The sequence below is a fragment of the Rhinopithecus roxellana genome, chromosome 2, assembly GCF_007565055.1.
Source record: "Rhinopithecus roxellana isolate Shanxi Qingling chromosome 2, ASM756505v1, whole genome shotgun sequence".
Lineage (NCBI taxonomy): Eukaryota > Metazoa > Chordata > Mammalia > Primates > Cercopithecidae > Rhinopithecus > Rhinopithecus roxellana.
In genome coordinates this window covers 145,282,281-145,291,569 of record NC_044550.1, presented here as the reverse complement: position 1 = coordinate 145,291,569, position 9,289 = coordinate 145,282,281, and positions in this window count along the sequence as shown.

The following is a 9,289-nucleotide window of genomic DNA, read 5'->3' as shown; positions in this document are numbered from 1 at the left end:
TCCTTTGAAGAGAAATGAGTGCAGGAGTCAAGGCAGAGGTGGAACTTGGAAGCTGGAAACTGTGTTTGCTTCACACTTGATATGAAAACTAACACACTGTGAGATGGAGGTTTTTTGGGAGCTTCATGTGCTCCTCTTCCCCTAGCAGTCACCATCTAGCTGGCTCCCTTTTTCCTATATGGTGATCCAGAATACAGCCTTTGCAGCCAGCCCTCTGCCCCTTCCCAGTTGGGTGGCCTTTCCAGTTGTGTGGTGTCCAGCTAGTAACTTTACATATGCCACAGAGTTATTGTGAAGACGGACTGTGTTAATACTTGTAAGGTGCTAACAATGCGCCCTGGCACCTCTCAAGTCCCATCTTGGCTCAAGTTTTTCAGAGACAGGATCTCACTCTTAACCCAGGCTGGAGAACAGTGGCATGATCATGGCTCACTGTAGCCTTGAACTCCGGGGCTCAAGGCTCAACCTCCCAAGTAGCTGGGACTACTGGTGTGTGCCTTCATGCCTGGATAATAATTTTTTAAAAAAACATTTTTATAGAGATGAGGTCTTGCTGTGTTGCCTAGGTTGGTCTCAAACTCCTGACCTCAAGTGATCCTTCCAAGTCAGCCTCCCAAAGTGCTGGGATTATAGGCGTGAGCCACCGTCCCTAGCCCCCATCTTTGTTCTTATTGTCACAATCTTCTAGCAGGCAGAGTCCTTCTAGGTCCTCTTTTGCATCTGCCTCTTTCCAGCCCCTCTCCCAGGGCCTTGCTTATAGGAGAGACTCATCAAGTCTGTTGGAGTAAGACTTTGTGTCTGGAGGGAGGGAAGTAAGAGGGGAATTGGGAGAGGTAGAGCAATGAACCATGGTGAAATACCGTCATGGCAATAAGAATCCTGAGATAGCCCAAGTCATAAGGCTATCCCAGGTTCAGGGGCAAAAGTTGGGGATAGAGCCCAGAATGATCATTTGTAGTAATGTCAAATACATGATCTTAGAAGGAAAAAAGTGTCTATCTTAGTCCATAGAACTTGTTCATTTCGATGTTACATACAGCATGTTTAACTTTGCTGTAAGGAAACCTATACTCTCCCATTTATTCCTTTCTAAAAATGGCTGTTGTTCACCACCTCCATCTTTCATATACTCAGGGATCACAAGGGATCTTGTTCACAGGCAGATTGTAATTCAGTAGGTCTGGGCAGGGCCTTATATTCTGTAAGTTTCAAAGAAACTTACAGAAACTTTGAAACAGAGTTTCAAAGAAACTCTCAGATGATACTGATGCTACTGGTCCACAGACCACACTTTAAGAAGCCAGGATATGCAAAATGAGTGAAGAGGGGAGAAAAAAAGCACATACCATTTTCCCCATCATTGCAAAATAAGCAGATATCAAGGTCAACGACAGTCCATTCTAACTTGAGTTGTTTCAAGATATTTATGGCTGTGGTAGGGTTTTATCACAATGCATTTCCTTTGCTCCCCCAGCTAGGTGACATTGGAGTGGTCATTTATAACTACATTACTATAGAGACAGGAAAGTTACGTATTTATCCAAACCTGGGGATGAATTAATCTTAAAAAGATGAGTACAGGTACTTCAACAGACGGGGACAATCTGAAGGTTAGGTGGGTATTTCAAGTGGATTAAAAAGGGCTAAGTTATATTTCTTTTTTAAATGTATTTTTTTTTTCATTTTTAGTTGATAGCTGTACTTTTAAAAAAATTTCTTTAAGAGTCAACCACAGGCTGGGCACAGTGACTTACACCTGTAATCCCAGCACTTTGAGAGGCCGAGACAGGCAGATCGCTTGAGCCCAGGAGATTGAGACCAGTCTAGGCAACGTGGTAAAAATCCATCTCTACAAAAAGTACAAAAATTAGCCGGGCATGGTGGTGCATGCCTGTAGTCCCAGCTACTTGGGAGGCTGAGGTGGGAGGATCACTTGAGCCCAGGAGGTCAAGGCTGCAGTGAGCTGTGGGCATGCCACTACACTCCAGCCTGGGTGACAGAGTGACACAGACCACTGCTGCAGAATCATCTGGTATATTTTTTCAGATGCTGGTTTCTGGGCCCCACTCCAGATACAATAAAACGATCTCTGAGGGAAATCTGAGAATCTGAATCTTTTATAAACACCTATCCAAGCAATTCTTGCACCATTAAAATTCAAAAAGCACACGCTTAGAGCCTTTGAGGTCTCTGCTGAGACTTAAATATCATTTGATGAGCTCGCAGTACAGTTAATGGATAATGGTGTGAATGGTGATAGCCTCAATCCTTATCTTGCCATAAAATATTCCATGATTTCTACTTTGGTTTCTTACCTGAATCTTGCAGGAATCTTAGGGTTCACATAAATATTCTTCAATTCACTGACAATGTGGTCTTATCTTTGTGCTTTTTATTGACATTCGGTAAATACTATTGGTCCACATGTAATATAACCAGACCAACGTTATTTTCACAATTCGTACACGTAATGGACTATTAATAAGTACTTTCTTCCTCAATACAGCAAATACAGAATCAGCTAGATGAAGTAAATTTCCAGTCAAAACTTACAAAACCTACAGTTATTTACTTGGAAATATCACCCCCGCTGATCCCCACCCTGCCAAAAAAAAAAAATGCTGAATTAAGATTACTTCCATGGTAACATAAGAGCATCTCACAAAGAAAGGAAAATAAATTCATGATATTGCTAGAATGAATACCATCCTTGACTAAGTGACTGTTCAGTGAGAACAATTGCCATTTGGGGGTCTTTTTCTCCCTGGATAAGGTTGTAGTCTCTCTAGCACGGGCACCACTGAGCTACAATTGTATGTATAATTGTGTGGTATCTTAAAGGCATTTTCTGTGTAGTGTTTATCAGAAAACAGCAGAAGTATACCAGAACCAAAAATACTTTTCTTCACATTGTTAAGAGGACTTTCATGCTTTTCATCCATTCTTCAGAAAATGAAAAGCTAATGCCATGTAATCACAATTTCCTGGGATTCTGAAAAACCGTTAAAGAGGCACATTGATGGCCTCTGAATAGCAACACTGTAGCGCGTTTTGGATTGGCTCTGTTCTGGGGGTTCTTGACACTCATATGCTCAAATCGAAGTGGTCAAAGGTTTCTTTTGTGTCCAAAACACCCAGACGGTCTGACTTCAACCATGCATGTGTTTCTGGGTGAATGCAGATGGTAAGTTTTCTTTTTCGTTTTTAGTGGAAAAAAAAAGAAACTTAATTAAAGCCTATATTATGTTGATAGTTGAGGCTTGATAATTACTGAGAATTTCATTTTGTAGATATCTAAAGTGGGATGCTTTAAAGTTGTATTGTCAGATGAAGTGTTTTTCTTTTTGTGTTCTAGATTTATTAAAACCAACCAGACACCACATAAAGTTAGCTTTATTAGAAGCAGGAATAAACAGGAAGATTTCTGGCCATGTTAATATTTAATTTTAAGACAAAGTAGCACACCTGTGTTACTAGACACATTAGGCTGTATTTTAAAACTATGTTATTCTTCTTGAGCCACTGGCACGGCTTCCTCCTCCTCATATCTTTAAAAACATTGCGCAGTGTGTGCTTGTATGTAGTATCCTGAAGCAGTCTCCAAGAATTGCATTGATTCCCAGAAAAATGGTTGTATAGAAACAAAATTGGCTCGTGGTGTATTCCCAGGTACATTCAACAGCCAACACCATGTATACTACTTGTTGTGTCCTGACCAGTGTGCCACAGAAACCCACACAGTGTCAGCCATAGTGATTAAACAAAGTGACATGGGGAATGTCAACAGTCCATGTTTCTGTGTAACAGGACATCTGATTTTGTTTCTCCAAATAGGAAATGGCTCTGCCTATCAAAAGGAAGTTTTTGACTCTTGCAAAGATGATGAATTAATCTTGGCAGTCAGATGGGAGAGTCAGAGAGCTGTAGCGCCAGCAAGCCAGACTCTGGGTGAGTAAGCAAGTCCAAAAGGACTTGAAACTAGAAGCAAGTATCCCAACTGCAAGGGACACCTATGGATCACCCAGGACAGCATGGATCACCCAGAAAAGGAGCACTTCAGGGCTAGGCATGCTCCCGGCCACCTTTGAGAGGGTAAACCCACAGGATATTCAAGTTTGTGGTAAAGGTCTCATCTTAGATTATGAGTTCAGTTTTCAGTAAAACTTTCTGTGCTTACCTTAGTCTGTTTCGTGTTGCTCTAACAGGATACCTGAGGATGAGTAATTTATAAAGAAAAGAGGTTTATTTGGTTCATTATTCTTGTGGCTGGAAAGTTCAAAACTGGGCAGTTGCATCTGGTGAGGGTCTCAAGCTGCTTCAACTCATGGTGGCAAGTGGAAGGGGAGCAGGTATGTGTGGAAAGAGACTGCATGGCAAGAGAGGAAGCAAGAGAGAGAAACAGAGGGAGTCATACACTTTTTAATAATCCACTGTTGGGGAAACTAATCCATTTCCTGAAGAACTCACTCACCTCCTCAAGGGAGAGTATTAATCTATGTATAAGAGATCTGCCCCTATGACCTAAATACCTCCCACTAGGCCCCACCTCCCAACACTGTGAAATTGGGGATCAAATTTCAACATGAGTCTTTGCAGGGACAGACCATATCCAAACCACAGCAGTGACCTGCATTAAGTCCAATGTCAAAGAAATCCTTTAACATGTTACATGCAGAAATGTAGATGTGGTTCATCTGGCATGAACAAGAAACTTTTTCTCAAAAGAATGAAACCAGATACGTAGTCTTCTTTACTGAGCTGGATAAAGCTTGCTTTGGTCTGGATATGCCACATATGAGTCTAGCATGTGTGAAGAATCTTATATGTTATCCTGAATGAAACAGTTAAATAATCATCTTTTGGTTGTGTAGGATCCACCATGATTTTGTGAGAAAGAAATGAATAAAAATAAACTGAGAGCTGAGATTTTCTGGAAAAAAGGCTTTGAATGATCCAAATTCATAAATAAGAGATATTTACTGCGCCCCTAATACATACAATACTCTGATAGGTGTCACAGTGATGAGGGTAGTGGAAGTTGTGGAAAGGGAAAGGGGTTGGGTCTGCCATAGGGTTAATTCTAATCCCCTACAACTTCTACATTGGTGAATAGCAGTGCTCAGAAGAGAGATCCTGTGGCATCCTGAAAAATGTTCTGTAACTCATAAGCAAGGCCATTTATCATAGGGTTGAAGTGCATGCTCTCTGGAAACTCATTACCTGGGTTTAAATTCCAGCTCTACCATTTTCTAGCTGTGTGACAGTTCTCAGCTTCCTCATCTTCACAAGAGCAATAGTAACCATGCCTATCTCATAGAAAAGGGGGAATTAAATGAACTTAAGTACCTGATGCACTTAGTATTATGTAAGTATTCACTATTATTTTCAAGTACTACTGAAACTGACATTCAGCAGTCCATGTATTCCATTACACACTGTGTACTAATTCTTTGCAAACTATTAGCCTATGTAAGTTATATCAGTGACTGTGAGATAACCTACAAATTAGAATTCACAATTCCCCAGCCATTCCAGAAAAATGGAAATTTACTGTACAAAGATTATGACCCTGTCCTCATAATTGAGGGTATTCCAAGAATATCAGGAGGAATGTTAGAGTTCTGTTTTTTATTGAATTTGACATATTATGAATTCAATTCTTATTATTCATGGAATGTAATTCATATTAACTAAAGAGAAATACTTCAGACTATGGCCTGAAGTAACAAAAGCATGCTTTCATGTGAGCTGACAGTTCTTGTCCACCAGAGGGCAGTCCACTCATTGAAACCAAGGAGAGAAATACCCAGAATAAATAAAATCTGTAATTTTTTTTTTTAAAAGCATTTTAAATTAGTTTCAGTTTCAATAAAACTTTTACAGAGATACAATGACATAGCAGAACCAGTCGTTGTTCCTGCCTTCTGGTAGATGGACAGTCGAGAGACAGAATAAAGCAAAAGGTAGTACTAATCTACAATCCAGTCTCAGGGCCACCTAGATAAATGAGGGGCCTGGGGGCACTCTATGAAGTGAACTGGACCAAGGCTAAATTCACTGTACAGAACAGGATTTAAATGCAAGATAACTAGTAACAATCAGAGGGATTATTAAGTCTTCAATTACACAGATGTTCATCAAAGGGCATTTTATAATTCCTGCCTCCTCTAAAATATGGTGAAAGCAGCAGTAGCTGTAATAGCAGAACTATGAGTTTCCCAGTTAAGAAATGCATCCCCAAGTTCAGGACTACTGGTCCATATCTTGGCAAATCTAAAGGACTTCACATCCAAATAAATAAATGACTGCTTCATATGCCAAGAAATGACATTTAGCCTTAGAATAGATGCATCCCACTGCCAGAATACGGAAACCCTACTTCATGATAGAATAAAATCAGACATTTTAAACTCTGAACCTTCTTTGCATCTTGGTGAAGCTGATTTGGTGGATTAGATTTTTCCTAGTGAGGAACTAAGGAACAGTGGAGTTCAAACATACTATTACACAATCTGCAATTACCCAGGAACTAGTGGAGTACAGCAGAAAGATCAATGACCTTGGTTTAAAAGAGTCAGTCATAAATCTTATTGTCTCTACTTTTCATTTATATATCCTTGGGCAATATATATGTAAGGGAGTTTTGCAAAAGTATGTGGAGCACGATATCATATATTCACAAGGTTTTACCAATTACAAAGGACTTATCAACACACTGTCTCCTCATAAGATCGTCCTTAGATGGAATTTTGCAAGGGTTAAATGAGGGGTTAAATGAGATAATTCACATAAAGCACTTGGAGGGTGCCTGAGAATCAGAATAAGAATGCAATGAATGGCAGTTATTATTATTAGTATTAGTATTAGTTTGACCCTCATGCCAATCCCATGTGCTAGATAGAGATTGTCACCTCCACATTGCCAGGTTTTAAAAAACTGCAGCCCAAGAGAAATAATGTGACTAGTCCAAAGTCACAAAGCTGGAATATTAGAGCCTGGACTGGAGCTCATGCATGTTTTCCCTTTTCCAGTGCACATTCCCACTCTTCTGGTCCTGGCCTCATAGTGCCCCTGACCCCAAGAGCTCCTTCAATGCATAAGTATAGAACAGAGGCTCCTAACCTTCACTGCTCATAAGAATGCCCCGGCAAGTTTTAAAAAGTACTCAGTCTCAGACCCTAAAGCAGTCTAATGAAATCAGAATGTCCTATGGGAGATTTCTTCCTCTTCCACTCTAGCCACAGTGACTATGCCTGAATCTGGAACTCAAAGTCAGTTCCCCCAACTCCAAACACAGCGCCCTTTCTGCTTCCACAAGTGAACACTATCAGCCCCAAGAAGGGAGGCACCAATCACGGAAAAACAAGACTTTAAAAAATGGAAGATGGTCAAAGAGGTGGATGGCCAGGAAAATGTAAGGGGTTTAGGGGACAAGGTGCCTGAGGAGGGGTCAAACTGAAGAGAATGAATAGAGATGCAGGTATTGGCTCACTTTTCCCGACATGGGGGAAACATGCAGCATGAATCATCCCCCTAAACTGGATACAAAAAAAGAAAAAACAAACAAACGAACAAAAAAACCTAGTATACTGGTTGACTGCATCATGTCTTTGTGGAAGTAGAGCAGAATCAATCAGCATTGGCCAGGCTCAGTGGCTCATGCCTGTAATCCCAACACTTTGGGAGGCCAAGGCAGGCAGATCACCTGAGGCCAGGAGTTCGAGACCAGCTTGGCCAACATGGTGAAACCCGTCTCTACTGAAAATACAAAAATTCGCTAGGCATGGTGGTGAGTTCCTGAAATCCCAGCTACTGGGATTTCAGAAGGCTGAAGCAGGAGAGCACTTGAACCCTGGAGGTGGAGGTTGCAGTGAGTCGAGATCACGCCACTGCACTCCAGCCTGGGTGAAAGAGCGAGATTCCATCTCAAAAAAAAAAAAAAAAAAAGAAAAAAGAAAAAAGAATCAATCAGCATGCCAGGCAACTCTCAAATGAAACTTCCTTGATAGCGATTGCTATTGAACACAGATGTGTGCTTCTGAGGCGGAGAATGGGTGGTAAATTTTTTGTACGTCATAACAGTATAATAGAGTAATCAATCTAAATGTGAATGTCTAGTAGAATCCATTAACCAACATATTTTTACTAGTCAAGCTAATGGATATCCTTCTTAGCTCCAAACTCACCTACGAGAAAACTCATGCCACTGAGGTCAAGTAATCCTGATAAATTGAGATCAGATTCATTCTCTAGATAACCATAAAATACGGAGATCCCATCTCATGATCTTCCAATGACAGTCTACCAAGCCGTCTCTTTATCCCCCATCCTCACGTGCAGCAGGCACTGTTTCTCACTGGCAGTGGGATCAGAACCACTGTCAAGAGATCAGAGGATCAGAGTGGCAAGCTGTGGTCAGAACAGCAAAGGCAGCTCTGGATATTAAGAGTTAAGTTTTCCAGATGTCCAGGCTGCTAATGCTGGCAGGATTATCACTTCCTTCCAGGGCTGATATTGGAGGTGGAATCCTCCTCCTTCATGTAATTTCTCCCCCAGACTTGGCAGCAAGTTCTCAGGTTTTGTCTCAAGTGGGAGAAGTCCAAGTTATGTCACTGTTCAAAAAATATTTATTTCTTCCCTTTGCCAAAACCTAACAAGAAAACTCTACTCTGTCACCTTATGGGTATGTTTTCTTGGTCCGTGCCAGGCCTCAGATGTGCGGACCCTTTTTCAGGTTGTAGTGCAGCTCCTGCTTGGCTTCTGGGGTCTGCAAGTTACTTTGTCTCGGGTTAGCCATTGCCTTTTTATGTAGAGTGTTGCCTTGTATGGGATTGGCTAGAAAAATCTAAAAAAAAAAAAAAAAAAAAAAGGTTAGGAGGGCGCATAGCATTCTCACTTCAGGGGGATAAAGACAACAAGAACAAAAGTTTTAGGCAGATGACAATGGATCCTGTCAATTAGACTAGGTGAAGTTAAAGCAAATGAATGCCTTACTGAGGAAGATGGAGCATGGGGAGGGAAAGAAAATGAGGCTGGAGGAATCCAAGTACAATGGGAGTGACACTGATTATCCAAAGAGACCTTTAAGAGCACGTGCGCCAGTCCCAGCAATGCCATGATAAAGAGCTACAACACAAAAGCCTGTGCCTTGCTCACCCAGGGATCACAAATAACCAGAATTCCCAGGAAAAACTCATGTTTCAATCTAGCAGGAGCCCAACTAAATACCACCAAATGCCAAGCTGGGCACTCTTCTGGGGGAAATCAAAGGGATGGTACCATGAGTGGC